Genomic DNA, 17,564 nt, shown 5'->3' with positions numbered 1-17,564 from the left:
AACAATAGCAAAAGACCCATATCCGGGTCCTGGCTGCTCCCTAGTCCCCACAAGCTGATTCCTCCTGCTCCCCAGCCATCCACATCCTGTGTCCGGGCCCCACTGTGGTGTCTGGGGTGGGTAGCATCTGAGCAGCTGACCTAGGCCAGTGGGACACAATATGTCCACCCTCAGTTCAGCAGGACCTGCTGGGAACCTTGTCTGAAAAACGTGAACATCAAGATTAGCCTTACTGGGGACTGGAGGTGGGAGGCAGGCTCTTCTGGTGGGGACCTTCTGGTTGTGCGCCTGTGGAGAGCAGGGCAGGAACTCGGGGCTGGAGCAGAGTGTGAAGAAGGATGGAGGCCTCTGTTTCCTGGTTCCACGCAGACACTGGGTTCTACTTCCTGGAAGATTATTTGTTTTCTGGGAGGTCTTTTTGACCCAAGAAGGGACTGGCTGGGGGCACCTGGGGAGTTGTCATTTAAGCGCCTGACTTCAGCTCAGGTCATGATCTCGGGGTCCTGGGATCAAGCCCCAGGGCTCCCTGCTCAACGGGGAGTCTGCTTCTCCCTCTCCTGCCCTTCTCCCTGCTCATGCTCACTTTCTCTCTTCTCTCAAATAAATAAATAAAAATCAAAAAAGAAAGAAAAGAAAAGAAGATGCAAAAAAAAAAAAAAAAAGAAAGAAAGAAGAAGAAGAAGAAAAGAAAAGAAGGGACTGGATGAACAGGGTTTGGGGAACTCTGGGCCTCCCATCACCCCCGAATCTAGTGGCATTGGGAGCCTAGGTGTCACATGGGGAGCCGAGGTCGAGACTGCCTCGAGGTGGTGTGGGCTCTGGGATCTTCCTGCAGAGGAGCTGGCCTGACCCATGCCCCGGTCTCCTCGCACCCAGTGTTAGGACTCATTGTTTGTTGGGGAGTTTCCCCAGCAGCTGCAAGGCCTGGGCGCCCTCTCGGACAACACCCCAGCAGCTGCTGCCCCCAGCGCTCCCTCTCTTATCACCCAGGCCTGTGGGTGGCCAGGGTGGGTAGGGGCTCTGGCGTCCCCCACTCAGGTCAGGTTCCCAGAGGGAGAGATAAAGCCTGAGAGTTGAATGGGACCCAAAGTCAACCAGGAAAATGAAGTGAGCAAACAGGAGGCTGGATGAAAGCCAGGGATGTCAAGAAGCAGGTGTGGGGTGAGGGGCGGCTTACAGGAGTAGGAGCTTTGTGGGGAGCCGTGCCTGGGAGTGCTAGGAAGGAAGCAGCTATGGCAAACGTGGCAAAATTTTCTAAACTGGATACCCCACTGTGGTCTGAGACAGAGAAATGAGGGGTGAGGGGGCAGAGAATTAGGGTGAACCTCAGGGGTGATCGTGCCCCTTCAATCTCTTCTAAGCCATGAGGTGTCCCCTTGGCTGACCCCAGAGAAAAGTCTTTGCCTCCACAAAATCCACTGTTGTCCTCTGCAGTCAGAGGCCCTAGATATGGGGTGGTTGTGGGAAATCTCATATTTTGGATTAATATTTTGGATTTGACACTGCGTGGGACCTTCTTCTTACTCCTTTCAGGGCCCAAGTGTGTGTGTGTGTGTGTGTGTGTGTGTGTCTGTGTGTGTCTGTGTGTGTTGACACAAGCTGTGTCTTACTCTATCATATCAACTCTCGGGACACCCTTATCTATTCTTGGAAATCCCACAGGAGAGAACATGCATAGACACTTCTTTATGGTCAGAAAAACACATCCATCACAACCCTCGAATCCTCACTCAGAGCCCAAACAGGGGTCTTTTTGAACCTGAGCTTCTGGCCTCTCCCTGCAGCGGGATTGGCAGGGGGCAGCTCTGCACTCGTCACTCAGCTGGAGAGCCCTGGGACCCTCAGACTTGTCTGGGCTTTACAAACCAAGGGCGCTGCTGGAGAGAAGTTACTCTCTGTAGCTAAATGCAGATTAAAAAAAAAAAAGATTTTATGTGTATATTAGAAAGAGAGAACAAAAGCAGGGGAGAGGCAGGCAGTAGGACAGGGAGAGGCAGGCTCCTTGGTGAGCAGGGAGCCCAAAGCCGGGCCTTGATTCCGGGACCTGGGGATCCTGACCTGAGCTGAAGGCAGCCCCTTAACCAACTGAGCCACCCAGGCGCCCTGATCAATGCAGATTTGCTGGCAATTTCTAACATCATTCCTTCAAACCTGGGTCCCACAGGATTCCTGCCCCCGCAGGAATTCTTCCATCTCCCATAAACTTCCACTGATCTCCCTTGATCTCATTCCTCCTCTGCTCAATACCCTTCCATGCTTCCCTGTCCCTGTGAACGCAAGCCCACACTCCTGGCAGGATTATCTCCATGCCCTGCACCTGCCACTTGGGCACCGCCTATGCTTTTCTTCCTTCTCGGAGCCCCCTCCTTGATACTTTGCTTGCTGACTCTGTGTCTGGAGTCCAGACCTCACTTTATTTCCCAAGAACCCAACGTAAGGCTAATCGACACTCTTGAAATTCAGACTCTTACTGCATCCACAGTTCCCTGCCTCCCCATCAATCTCTCTTCCACCTGCCATGGTCCGACCTCCGTTCTCGCAAAACTGTTCTTGCTGAGCCCTCTTATTTGCCACTTGGTTCCTGCTCCTTCTATTACATTTGACACATTTTTCCTAGACAACGTCTAAGGCCTGGGCACCTGGCTTGGCTCAGTTGATGGAGAATGTGACTCTTGACCTCGGGCTTGGGGGTTCAAGTCCCACATTAGGGGACTTAAAAATAAAATCTTTAGTGGGGCACCTGGGCAGCTCAGTCGGTCAAGCATCTGCCTTCAGCTCAGGTCACGATCCCAGGGTCCTGGGATGGAGTCTGGCATCTGGCTCCCTGCTCAGTGGGGAGCCTGCTTCTCTCTCTGCTAGCCATTCCCCATGTTTGTGCTCTCTGACAAATAAATAAATAAATAAAATCTTTCAAAAAAAAAATTTCTAGGAACACCTGGCTGGCTCAGTGGGTTAAGTCTCTGCCTTTGGCTCAGGTCATGATCTCAGGGTCCTGGGATGGAGCCCCGCATCGGGCTCTCTGCTCAGCGGGGAGCCTGCTTCCCCTTCTCTTTCTGCCTGCCTCTCTGCCTACTTGTGATCTCTCTCTGTGTGTCAAATAAATAAAGAAATAAAAATTAAAAATAAAAAAAAAATTTTCGAATGCCTCTGTTTCCATGATACCACTTTCTTGCAGATCTTGTTACTTGTTTTTTTCCTTACAATGACTGTTTTGAGATGGGTGGTTCTAGATTCTCTTTCTCAACTACCTCTTCTCTCTAGGAGATCTTACCCATGTCTACCCATGCTGTCTAATAGAACTTTCTGTGATGATGAAAATGTGCCATATCTGACCCCGTCCCGTACGGTAGGCAAGAACTACATATGGCTACTGAGCTCTTGACATGTGACTAACACCAGGCGGGACTGAATTTTTTTTAAGTAGGCTCCCTGCCCAACATGGGGCTTGACGTTACCACCCTGAGATCAAGACCTGAGCTGAGATCAAGAGTCAGACACTTAACCGACTGAGTCAACCAGGTGCTCCAATTAATTTAATTTTAATCAATTTAAATTTTAATTCAAATGACCACCTGTAATTTGTGTCTATGTTGGACAAGGACAAAGCTCTAGAGCTGCGGTTAGCACAGGCCCCATTTCATCCAGCTACCTCACTGCCTATCTGTCCATCGCTCATCGACCCACATAGTTATTATCTTTTACACCCATTTTCCATTCCTACTGCCCCCTTGTAGACAACCATTCTAATGTGACTCATGGGAATAGTTCATAATGTCTCAATGAAATAAAGTAGGTGTATTAATAAGTTCATATTCTAGGGGCTCCTGGGTGGCTCAGTGGGTTAAAGCCTCTGCCTTCGGCTCAGGTCATAATCCCAGGGTCCTGAGATTGAGCCCTGAGTCAGGCTTTCTGCTCAGCAGGGAGCCTGCTTCCTCCTCTCTCTCTGCCTGCTTGTAATCTCTGTCTGTCAAATAAATAAATAAATAAATCTTAAAAAAAAAAAAAAGTTCACGTTCTAAACAAAAGGTCCATGGCTGAACTCTCAATTTCTGAGAGGAACACTTTATTTATTTATTTATTTTTTTAAAGACTTTGTTTATTTATTTGACAGACAGAAATCACAATTAGCAGAGACACAGGCAGAGAGAGAGAGAGAAAGAGCGAGAGCTGGGAAGCAGGCTCTCTGCTGGGCAGAGAGCCCAATGCGGGGGCTCGATCCCAGGACCGTGAGATCATGACCTGAGCCGAAGGCAGAGGCTTAACTCACTGAGCTACCCAGGCACACTGAACACTTTATTGATATTGTTAAAAAATCTAACAGAAACAGAAAGAAAGGAAATCTGTGTATAGGTGGGGGCTATTGTAAGCATTGAAGGAGAATAAGTTTCATCAACGCAGGGACTTAAAACATCCAACCTCATTAGCTGGGGCAGCCCCAGGGAGACGGCCAGGTTGGCATCCTGATGGAGAAGCTTGGGCAGATCAACCTCCCCTCATGTGAGACTTCCAACTGACCATCCCCATTAGGGCTATATTTATAGGGCAAATAATGGGGTCTAAAGTTAAACTTTTGTTTACCTACTTAGTTACAAAACATTCATTTGCTTAAGTGCAGTTTGAAGTCAGCTGCATTTCTGTGTAATCATGTCTTTACATATTCTAGGAGGCTGGGCTAAGTGTGTTTGCCTCCCCTCCTGGATTCCATTCTTGGGGGGCCAGTCCAGCCTGGAGCCAGAGGGGATACAGGGCACAATTTATAGCTCTAGGTGTCCAGGCCAGAAGGGTCACTTCTGCCCTGGAGGCCAGCTAATGTCAACAAATCAGGCTCCTAAGGTCACTTATGCAGCAGGAGTCCTGTACTTGTGGGCCAGAGTGGTGGGTTAAGCAGGAAAAATCATGGAAACCTCCAGCTATACACTACAGTGCACGAATAATAAATGTATACAATTCATTGAATTATCTCAGAATGAATACAACCTCATACAACCTCTTCACCCAGGTCAAGAAAGAGAACATTCCTAGGATCCCAGAGACTCTCTTCATGGTTTTCCCTAATTACCACCCATTCCTTCCTTCCCACAAAGAGCCACTATTTTGGCTTCTATCATAACCGATTATTTAGTTTGCTTTAAAATCTTACGTAAATGGAGGGATGCCTGGGTGGCTCAGTCAGTTAGGTGTCTGTCTTTGGCTCAGGTCATGATCCCGGGGTCCTGGGCTCGAGCCCCACATCGGCTCCTTGATTAGCAGGGAGTCTGATTCTCCCTCTATCTGTTCTCGCCCCCCTGCTTGTGCGCGTACTCTCTCTCTGTCAGATAAATAAGATACTTTAAAAAAATAAAATTTTAGGGGCACCTGGGTGGCTCAGTGGGTTAACACCTCTGCCTTCGGCTCAGGTCATGATCTCAGGGTCTTGGGATCGAGTCCCGCATTGGGCTCTCTGCTCAGCAGGGAGCCTGCTTCCTCCTCTCTCTCTCTCTGCCTGCCTCTCTGCTTACTTGTGATCTCTGTCTGTCAAATAAATAAATAAAATCTTTAAAAATTTTTTTTACCTAAATAGAACCATATGTGTTTCTTTGTGACTCACTTCCTCCACTGGGTGCTAACCTTGAGCACAAAACCATAGCTCATTTTCACTGCCATATGGAACTCATATAAAGATCCCCACATACTTACCCATTCTACTGTTGATGGACATTCGGACTGTTTCCTGCTTGGGCTGATAGATCCTATCTTTCGGTGCGCATGTGCACACCATTTCTGTTGGGGTATGCTGTGGGGTTGCTAAGGGTAGAATGGTTAGATCACTGGGCTCGGCTTTAGTAGATGTTCCCAAATGTGCTGCAATTTCGATTCCCATGGTCATGACTATGGTGCTGGCTCCACTGCAATACTTGGTCTTGTGAGAGTCTGTAACAAAGTCGTGTTAGCCATGCTAGAAGCGATGTGGTATCTAGTTGTGGTTTTATTTTGCATTTCCTGGATTATCAAGGAGGCCGAGTGCTTTTTGATAGATTTATTGGCCATTTGGATCTCTTGTTATGATTTGTGATTTCAGTCATGTGCTTATTCAAGTCGCTTGCCAGTTTTTCTTTTGGTTTGTGTGAGGTTTTTTGTATATTCTGAATACAAATCATTCATTGGTTCCCAGTTTTGTGGTTTCTGCAGAATTGATCCATTTCGTGTAAATTATGAAATTTGTGACTGTAGAATTGTTCATATTACTCTTGCATCCTTTTAATGGTTGTAGGGTTTGTGTTGACATATATCATCTTTCATTCTTGATATTAGTAGTTTGGGGCTTCTCTGTTATGTTTGTCAACCTTGCTAGATATTTATTAATTTTATTGATCTTCTCAAATAACCAGATTTTGTTTCATTGACTTTCTTATGATCCTCTTCTCAATTTTATTAATTTCTTTATTGTTTCTCTCCTTCTGATTGATTTGTGTTTATTTTGGTCTTTGGTTTTTTGGGTAGGAGCTTAGATTATTGGTCTGAGACATTCTTATTTTTCTTTTTTTAAAAAAATATTTTAGGGCTGGGGCGCCTGGGTGGCTCAGTGGGTTAGGGCCTCTGCCTTCGGCTCAGGTTGTGATCCCAGGGGTCCTGGGATCGAGCCCCGCATCAGGCTCTCTGATCTGCAGGGAGCCTGCTTCCTCCTCTCTCTCTCTGCCTGCCTCTCTGCCTACTTGTGGTCTCTCTCTGTCAAATAAATAAATAAAATCTTTAAAAAAATATTTTAGGGCGCCTGGGTGCTCAGTGGGTTAAAGCCTCTGCCTTCGGCTCAGGTCATGATCCCAGGGTCCTGGGATTGAGCCCCATGTAGGTCTTTCTGCTCAGTGGGGAGCCTGCTTCCCTTCCTCTCTCTCTGCCTGCCTCTCTGTCTACTTTTGATCTCTGTCTGTCAAACGAATAAATAAAATCTTAAAAAATATATCTTTTTTTTTTTTAAAAAGGGAAGGGAGGGAAGGGAGGGAAGGGAGGGAAGCAGGCTCCCCACTGAGCAGAGAGCCCAATGCGGGGCTCAATCCCAGGACCCCAGGATCATGACCTGAGCCAAAGGCAGAGGCTTTGACTCACTGAGCCACCCAGGTGTCCCTAAAAAAAATATTTTATTTATTAATTTGACACAGAGAGAGAGAGAGAGTGTAAGCATGCATGCACAAGCAGGGGGAGGGGCAGAGAGAGAGAGGAAGAAGCATACTCCCCACTGAGCAGGGAACAAGAATACCAGCTGGATCTAGGATCCTGAAATCATGACCTGAGCTGAAGGCAGAGGCTTACCCCACTGAGCCACCCAGGTACCACAACTTTCCTATTTTTCTGAGGTAAGCATTTTAGTGCTATAAATATGCTCTCCAGCACTGCTTTAGCTGCATCCCATGAGTTGATATGTTCAAGAAAAAATTTTTTCTTGAGACTTCCTATTTGACCATGGGTTATTTAGAAGTAAGTTGTTTAATATCCATGTGGCTGGAGGTTTTTCTCTTCTTTCTCTGTTGTTGATTTCTAGCTGATTCTATTATAGTCAGAGAACATACTCTTGTATAATCAATTCTTTTCATTTTGTCCTTGTTTTGTACTATTACCCAATAATGCAAATACTTTGCATTATTACCCAATCTATATTTCCGTTTGGTAAATGTTCCATGGGTTCTTGGAAAGAATGTGCATACTGCTATGTTGGGTGGGGTGGTCTACAAGTGGCAATCAGATCCCATTGATTGCAGTGTTATTCAGTTCTTCTGTATATTTGCTTATATTCTTTATAGTAGTTCTATGAATTAACAAGAGTAAGGTTTTGAATTCCCTATGATTGCAGATTTGTTTATTTTTCCTTTCAGTTCTTTTCTTTTAATGATTTTGTTTATTTATTTATTTAGAGCACTCCAAGTGGGGGAGAGAGAGAGAGCAAGAATTTCGGGCAGACTCCTCACTGAGCTCAGAGCCCCCATGTGGGGTTCACGTTCACAACCCTGAGATCATGACCTGAGTGGAAATTAATAGTTGGACGTTTAACTGACTGAGCCACCCAGGTGACCCTGGCCTTTCTGTTCTATTAGTTTTTGATTTGTGTATTTTGAATCCTATTGTTTGATGAATATGGATTTAGGATTGCAATGTCTCTCTGATAGAAAGAGGCTTTTATCATCATGTAATGTCCTGCCTTGTTCTTAGTAATTTTTCTTTGCTCTGAAGTCTACTTAATTTGATATTAATGTAGTAACTTTTGGCTCTTTTTTTTTTTAAGATTTTATTTATTTATTTGACACAGAGAGAGAGAAAGAGATCACAAGTAGGCAGAGAGGCAGGCAGAGAGAGAGAGAGGGAAGCAGGCTCCCTGTTGATCAGAGAGCCCAATGTGGGGCTCAATCCCAGGACCCTGAGATCATGACCTGAGCTGAAGGTAGAGGCTTTAAACCAGTGAGCCACACAGGCACCCCTTTTTGGCTTCCTAAAGTTAATATTTTCACAACATGTCTTTTCCCATCCTTCTACCTTTATTCTGCCAATATTGTTGCATTTCAAGTGAGTTTTGGAAATAGTTTATAGTTGAATTATGTTTTTTAAATTCCCTCCACCAATCTCTGTTTTTGATTATGTGTATTTGATATTTACCTCTAAACTGATTATTGATGCTTGGTCTCAAGTTTGACATTTTATTAGTCATTTTCCATTTGTTCTTTCTGCTTCTCATTCCTCTATCTTTTTGTTTTTACATTTCTGTGGGTTACATGAGCATTTTTTAGAGTTCTATTTTGATTTCTATTCCTTTTGAGTGTATTCTTTTGGACAATTGTCTTACCATTTGATCTAGGTATTACAATACGAATATGCAACATATGTCAATCTAACATCAATATTTTACCACTTTGAAGTGCTGAACCTTTGCTTCTCTGTACGTCCATTTACTTCCCTCACTTAAAAAAATACAATTGTTTTAAGTATTTCCTCCATCTACATCGAGAACCACATCAGACCATGCCATAACTGTTTTGTTGTACTTAGAGATGAGTATGGAGAAATGAGTCTCTACCATCTTGTCTGGAACCAGAGGTCACCACTTCTTATTCTAGTAATTTATTTGTAGGTCCTTTTGGATTATTTACATACATAACCACATTATTTAAAGAGAATGAGTTTAGCTCCTTTCTTTCTCATCTCTATGTCTTTTCTTTGGGCTTCCCAATACATGGAATAAAAGACATGTTGGGGGGCATCCTGGTCTTACACCTGAACACAAAGCAAAAGCTTTCAACATTTTGTTATTAAGGTATGATGCTTGCATAGGATTTTAGTAAGTACCCATTATTGTCTTAAAGACATTTTCTTCAATTTTTAGCTTCAACACAAATGGATGTATAGCTTTTTAAAAAAATGATTTTATTTATTTGATAGAGAGAGACACAGTGAGAGAAGGAACAGAAGCAGGGGGAGTGGGAGAGAGAGAAGCAGGCTTCCCACCAAGCAGGAAACCCAACGTGGGGCTCGATCCCAGGATCCTGGGATCATGACCTGAGCCGAAGGCAGACGCTTAGCAACTGAGCCACCCAGGCGCCCTAATGTATAGCTTTATTAAATGATTTTTCTTCATCTAGCTCAGTGATGTTAATATCCATTGTTGATCATTAACTAATCATTATCTAATTACTGATCATCCAGTTACATCGGAATTTCAGATAAATTAATTTCGGTGTAAGTATGTTCCATACAATCTGTTATAACTTTGTATGCCACATACAATTTATTTGCTAATTCTGGCAAACTGCCTACAGCCATTATTTCACTAGGGGCTTTGCAAAAACAGGAATTTCTAATTTATTGTCTTTTCTTCATTAATTAGCTACTATCAGAGGAACATCTGTATACTTCTGTACTATGCAGAGAAACATTCCCACATTAATTCTTTGGGTATCCTAAGTTGCAGTTAATACAGAAAAAGCAACTTAAATGCTTCCATTTTCAGATTTAGATGGTTCTCTCTGAAGATAAACAAACATGGTGTGTATGTGTTTGATACTATGAATGCATAGATTTTACATATTTGGTGTTTCAACCCATTGCTCTTTCACCATCATGGCATGACAAGATGTTCCAGGCTCATCTTTGTACATTTCCTGACCAGATCCAGAATCAGCCATTTCTCAAAGAGCCTGGATCCCTATTGATGTGATGTGTGCCAGGACGAACAGTCAAGAAAGATTCTTAAGATGTTTTCAGGGCAAAAGTTGCTTTTATTAAAGCAAGGGAACAGGCCCCGTGGGAAGGAAGAGCTGCACTAGGATTGTGAGGAGTGACTGATTATATACGTTTAAGTTGGGAGGGTAGAAATAAAGGAAGTTTCCAAAAGAATTGTCATATGTTAAAGAAGATTTACTTACAGGGGTGCCTGGTGGCTCAGTAGGTTAAGCCTCTGCCTTAGGCTCAGGTCATGATCTCAGGGTCCTTGGATAGAGCCCCACATTGGGCTCTCTGCTCAGCAGGGAGCCTGCTCCCCCCCCCTCCGCCTGTCTCTTGCCTCCTTGTGATCTCTGTCTGTCAAATAAATAAATAAAGATCTTAAAAAAAAAAAAAAAAAGAAGAAGATTTACAGCATCCCAGAGGTTTTTCCATTGTGGGAAGCTAAGGCTCCTTTTTGTCCCTAGCAAAGTATCAACATTAACACAGTTGTGAACTCCTTGAAGATTGTCTCAAGGACCAATTTGAGTGTTCATGTCAATTAGAAGCCCAAAAATAGTTCTGCGGTAATCCAGAATGCCTACACAGTGTTGATTTTATGACAGCATAGGATCTACCTTGCGCATACCATTCTATTTTATAAAACTGTCTTACACAATTGTGTTACTTCAGTATTTAATAAGGAAATGCTATTTCAAGATTTACAGCTCTGTGAACTTAGTAAGACCTTCCATGTACTGAGCGATAGCCCTCAGTCCTAAAGAGGGAGTAAAGATGGAAGCTAGGTGGTCATACCCATGAAACACAGAACATATCCATGGTTGTTTTAAATGTGGAAGGTTGGCTGGGTCGGTAATGGTTTTAAAAATGCATCTGTGCATCCAAGCAATATCCAGAGTACAGCAGGCTATCCAGCTTGGGGGAAGCCATGGCCACACGGTAGAGCTGCACAGCCATTGGGCCCCATTAGGAACCAGCCATCTAACTCTGGGCCTCCTTGTCCAGTCAGTAGCAAACTAAATGGCGGCCAGAACAATGATTTGTGAGCATATTTTTGATGGCAGCCGTCATAACTGTAGTGTGCTATTCATGGCCGTGTGTTGTTCTAACCCTATCACAAAATATAGCAGTATGGGTCAGGGATCATACCTAAGACATAGTTATAGAAGCAATGCCAGTTTGTGCCCTGAAGTGGGGAGACCCACCAAGGCAGACCCAATGTGCTTTATATAGGCAGAATTCCACATCTCGAGCAAGCTGTTCGAGTTTGAAGTTCAGCATAATGCTGTGTCCATTGTAAGAAGGAATTGTCAGTAGAAATCAGGGGAAAAGAGAATGAAAAAGAGGTACAGCTTTCACCGTAGTTTGAAGAGAAGTTTAGGTCTGCCGCAGGAGTGAGAAGGTGTGTTGTTAGCTGGCACAGTGGGTTCCTGTGGGGAAGGTCCAGGCTTAATTCTTGGTAATGATATGGGGAACAAAGGCAGAAGGAAATGCAGATAAAATTAAATTTCCTTATAACCTGCAGCTCGTTGACAAACACTAGAGACAGGCAGTGTGTAATGTTCCTCCAGGAAGCTCCCAACTGTGTTAATATTAATGCCTTGGTAGAGGGAAAACCAACCTGGGTTTGACAATAGCAAGACCTTCAGGGTCCTTCTCTTACCTTTACTTATACATCCCTAAGTATATAATCAGTTGCCCCTCACAATCCTGGGGGCAGGAGGTAGCAACAGGCAACAGCTCATTGTGTTGTGTTTAGTGTGTTTAGTGTAAAAATCACCTTTTTACACTAAAGAAATGTCAAGAATTCTTTCTTGGTCATTGGCTCCCAACCTCACTAACATTCCAAAACCATAACAATAGGAGTTCAGGAGGAACGTCCTTCAAATTTTATGGTCACGGGAATACATGATAACCCAGTAGGGGCCCTTCTATTTTGTAGTTAAATCCCCTGCTGTGTGAGACTTCCAATCCTTTAAATAAACCATGTCTCCTCAGCTTATATGGGGTGGGTTGCGGTCAGGTTCAGGGAGGATACTGATGTGGAAATGTTGGGGTTCAGAGCCGACGGCCAAGAAAGAATCCTTGAGACTCTTTGGTGCAAAAAGGTAGTTTTATTATAGCAAAGGGACAGGACCCACGGGCATAACAGGGCTGCGTTAGGGTTGTGAGGAATGGCTGGTTATATACTTTGGAGTTAGGGGAGGTAAAGACAGAGGGGAGTTTTCAAAAAGACTTCCATACAATAAAGAAGACTCAGAGGATCCTGGAGACTGGTTATTGTGGAGCTAAGGTTGTTTTTCCTTCTAGCAAAGCATTAATTTTTTTTTTTTTTTTCAAAGCATTAATCTTAAGGCAGCTGGGAGTTTCCTGGAGGAACATTACACTCTGCCTCAAGTATTAGTCAATGAGCTGCAGGGTATAAGGAAATTTCATTTTATCTACATTTCCTTCTGCCTTTGTTCTCCACATCAATATGGTCTGTGTATTTGTTTAGAGATTTATTAATTAACTCAGCCTCAAGTGAATAATTTAACAGACTATTATAGTCTCCATCTATTGATAAGTCTACAGTGAGGAAAGGTTTTCTAAATAGTAACTCAGTGGGACTTAATCTTGTCGGTTTCAGGACAATTCTCATTTTGAGACATGCTACCAGGAAAAGAAACCAATTTTCTTGGGTCTCAATGCCTAAAATCTAATACCTACAAAGATGTGTTATTGAAACATATTTTCTCTATAATCGCCCTCATTTTTTATCAAAGATATCCAAGCCAACACTAATTTATTTGAAAAACAGTTTCAATTTTAACAAACGACGTAATCATTTACATAAGCTCAGCAAGAATAGCGATCGATCATATAGATCTTTCAAAATCTGCTTTGTCACAACTTTTTATAAGGAATCTCTAGATTGAACTTTTAGTAACCCCAAGGTAAGAAGCCAAGCCAAATATTTGCCATCAGACATGCAGATTTATGTGAGTTCCTCTTCTCAAGGTCCCCACAATATCCTGAGTTTCCTGCACCTTCCAGAAATGACATTTCTTACTCACCTGGTACAGCTACTGGGAACTCTATAAGTAAGATGTCAGGCCAACATTTCCAAGGGGCTTTATGGCTCCATGTTTCATAAAGTCAACTTTAGTTCCTTAAAGCTGTTTGGTCATATCTGAGTCTATGCATGTCTTTCTCAAGTAAGTCATTCCAGTCGAAGCCTTGGTAAAATAACCACTGTTTCCAATGTTGTCCTGTCAAGAGAAGAACAGATTCTTATTGAACTCATGCAAATAACTGTGATTGCCATAGAAGAAAGAATACCTACAGAGACCTTTTGAATTTCCGAGGGTTCAGGTAGAGAGAAAAGTTAAAGGCTTCAATTTGTTCACAAAAGACTATTTTATCTTATTTCTGTAAGTCAGAGATATCTTAAGAGAAAGTTTCCTTAATCTGGAAGAGCAAACGTTAGAAAACCAGCAATGTTTCAAACAAGACTCACAAAAGTTATAATCATCTTCCTTGGTTCATTTAGCCCCATTTACTAATTCTTGTTCAGTTTGAAAGCAGCTTTTTGAAGTTAGTTTCATAAATTTTTACCCATTTTAGTTTTATGATTTTAAAGGTATCAGATTGTTGAGGGAGCAGAAGGCTAACTAAAGCAAGACTAAGCTGGCATCCTACAACCTCCCCCACCTGCTCCTGGCTGCATTATGTGTGACTTTCTTCTAGAAAGCTCCAACTGTCTTAATGAGGGAAATGGGAAATGAATGAGGGAGAATCCCCCTACAAGAGGCCGACCAACTGGGAAGAGGAAAAGTAAGAATTAATGTCTCCCTTTGTCAGGAATGGCCTGTATTTCCTCCAGCAACCTGCATCTATTAGGAGGAGACCTACTTGGATAATCATCATGCAATATGGTGGGAGGGGGTCTATTAGCCTGGTTAGTGGCCAAATATTTTGCCAGAGGCCCTTAGGTCAAGTCCTGGTTTCAATCCCCGCCCCCCTGAAATCTTACAGTCTGAATTGTTTTCAGTGGATTAAAAGGCATCCCAAGGGAGAGTCCTTGGGAACTGAAGAAGATCTCATGCTCCTAGAAAAGTAGAGAAGATGCATTACTAAGAACCACCCCCCCAATTCCACGCAGCATCCCATGGAGGCAGCCCTCAAATGGAATCGGAGGCATCCCTCAAATGGAATCACTATGATTACCACCATGCACTGCCCTGTAGGAGGGATGCCAGTGTCCCCTCCCATCCTGACTTCCCCATGGCATCCTAGGCTACAAATGAATGCCAGTGAATGAACAAAAATACTGTGCCATGCCTTGAAGGCTGTGAAGAACCTGTCATTTTTAATCCATGGAAAACACTAGAAAAGTTTTATAAGGGGAAATCACCCAATTTTGTAATTTAAGTAGTTAGTAGAGGACATTACTAACTAGTAGATGGAAAACAGTAAAGATAGAAATTCATCATGATCTAAGTGACAAGCCAACACATGTAATCCCTACACCTGACTTCCCTAGGAAACCTCCAGGTTGAGGTTTTAATTCAGTTGGGTAGTGTTGGCTAGCTCCAAGCAGAGGTCTACCTGGCCAGAAGCAGCTGGATCTGAGATATGGAGGGGATCACATTAAGCCAATGAGGAGGACCCCTCACGCAGGAGTCTTAAAGTTGGCAACTATCTTAATGACTTAGGCGGCTGTCCCATGCCCAAGACAGACAACTTTGTGTAAGAATAGGAATAAAGAGAGGGCATCAAATTTCTGGATCTTTTTACCATTAGAGCCAGAGTACTAACTTCCAGCTGAAAGGCAGGCTTTCTCTTCCCCATTGAGTAGCTATGGGCTGGAGGATTGTAGCCTGAACAACCAACATCAAAGTATTTTTTTTAAAGATTTTATTTATTTATTTGACAGAGAGAGAGAGAGAGCCCTGATGCAGGGCTCGCTCCCAAGAATGTGAGATCATGACCTGAGTCAAAGGCAGATGCTTAATGACTGAGCCACGCAGGCACCCCAAAATTTCCTTACAACTTGCAACCCACTGGCAGATATTGAGACAGGAAGAATATGGCAATCCTCAAGGAGTTTACAACTGCCTTAATGTTGATGCTTTGTTAGGAAAAGAAGCAACCTTAGATTGGTAATAGCCAGACCTCCAAGTTCCTCTAAGTCTTCTTTAACAGATGAAAATCCTTTGGGAAGCTTCCTTATTTCTAACCCACCCCCAACTTAAAAGTATAAATCAATCGCTCCTCACAAGCCCAGCTCAGGTCTTCCTACTCATGGGTCCTGTCCCTGTGCTTTGATTTAAAAAAATAATAAAATAAAAATAAGTTTTAAATAAGTTTTTCTTTTTGCTCTTAGGAACAAGGTCTGCCTTTCTGTTTTTTCTTCTAACTGGAAACAGTTGAAGGCCGTTGATTTCTGTATATTCATTTTATGTCATGCTACTTAACTAAATTCTCTTATTTGTAGTTGCTTTTCCATTGATTATTGAATATATTCTCATCAAATAAAGATAGTTTCCAATTCTCTTGTCTCTAACTGGTGTTGGCTCGTGGCTCCAACACAAAGTGACAGAGACTGAAGATAGGGGCATCCCCATCAGAATACTGTTTTTCTCAGTACAGTTCCTGTCTTCCACTTTCTTTCTACATCCTTCCCCCACTGTAGTCTAGCTTCTAGCCCACCACTGGTCTGAGTTGAAGCCAACCAAGGCTGCCAATAACCTCCTTGTAATTAAGACCTGAGAACATTTCCTGGTCTCAGAGAATAAGCACTTCTTTTTTAATGTTCTCCTTCCATTGGCTTTTCTGGCATCACATACTGACGTCCACACCACACACCGCACACACAAGAAAGCACCCACCCCACACACACCCCTGGTCTCCCACCAAGACCTCCCCCTGCAACTTTCAAGCTCCTTATCCTCTGTCACTTCTCATTTTCAAGCCTCTTCTGACATTCTACAGTCTTTCTAAGCCTTCTCAAACCCTTTCCTGGCTTCACATACCACTGACCCATGGTGACTCATGCCCCATGTTGGTTCTAAGTGACCTTCTGTCTTTGTTATATTGCTTTATAAAAAAAAGTTTTATTTATTTATTTGAGATAGAGAGGAGCAGGGTGAGGAGCAGAGGGAGAAGCAAACTCCCTGCTGAGTGGGGATCCCAATGTGGAGCTTGATTCCAGGATTCCAGGATTCCAGGATCATTTGCTGAGCTGAAGGCAGATGTCCAACTAACTGAGCCACCCAGATGCCCCTGCCTTTGTTATATTGTAAACAAGACATCCTGCCACCCCATGCACACAAGCAGAAGTTACCAAAATTAATTATTTACCATCATGTTATGGTTGAGATGAAAGGATTAAGTTGGCCCGTGTCAGGCCAATGTAAACACCAGTGATAGGGAACATGAAATAGTGACTCTTGATAGCTCATGTAGAAGTTCAGAAGAAAAGCATGATTTTTTTAAAAATTTTATTTATTTGGCAGAGAGAAAGAGAGAGAGAACAAGCAGGAGGAGCAGCAAGCAGAGGGAGGGGGAGAAGCAGGCTCCCTATGGGAGCCCGATGTGGGGCTTCTTGATCCCAGGACCCTGAGATCATGACCTGAGCCAAAGGCAGACGCTTAACTGACTGAGCCACCCAGCCACCCTGAAAATCATGATTTTATGCCAAGTGAGGAATTTGGAAATTTTAAGAACAGATACAGTTCTTCTTTTGCGTTCCAGACAGTGTGTCTCACTGCCTACTTGATACCTACTGAATGTCTCAAAGTCACTTCAAACTCAGTATATCCCAAATCTCATTGTCTCCCACCACCTACCTCAGCTCCTTTCTTGTTCTGAATCTCAGAAAATGATGCCGCCATTGGCACTACTTCTGCAAGCCAGAGAATCATTTGCCTATTTTATGTTTTAAATCAACACACAGTACAGTTGATGTGTGGATTTATGTTACCACTACCACAATCAGGATGCAGAATTGTTCCATCATCTGAAACCCTCCCTAGTGCTATCTTTTCTGTCACACCTTTCCTCTCCCCCTAGCCCCTGGCAATCACCTATCTGTTCTACATTCCTGTAGTTTTGTCTTTTTCAAGAATGTCTTATAAATGGAATCGGACAGTCCCATATACCCATCTGACTATAGAATATTTCCATTGGGATGTCTCACAGGCACCTTTACTCAACATCATGACCCTCCTTCTAAATCCGCCCCTCTCCCACGTCTTCTCAGGGAATATGCCATCACCCAGCAGCCCAAGCTAGGAGTGTTATACTTGGTTCTTCTCTGTTCCTTTCTTTTTTTTTTTTTTTTTTTTTTTTAAAGATTTTATTTATTTATTTGACAGAGAGAAATCACAAGTAGATGC

The sequence above is a fragment of the Mustela nigripes genome, chromosome 17, assembly GCF_022355385.1.
Source record: "Mustela nigripes isolate SB6536 chromosome 17, MUSNIG.SB6536, whole genome shotgun sequence".
NCBI classification, from domain to species: domain Eukaryota; kingdom Metazoa; phylum Chordata; class Mammalia; order Carnivora; family Mustelidae; genus Mustela; species Mustela nigripes.
This window is presented reverse-complemented; position numbering follows the sequence as displayed.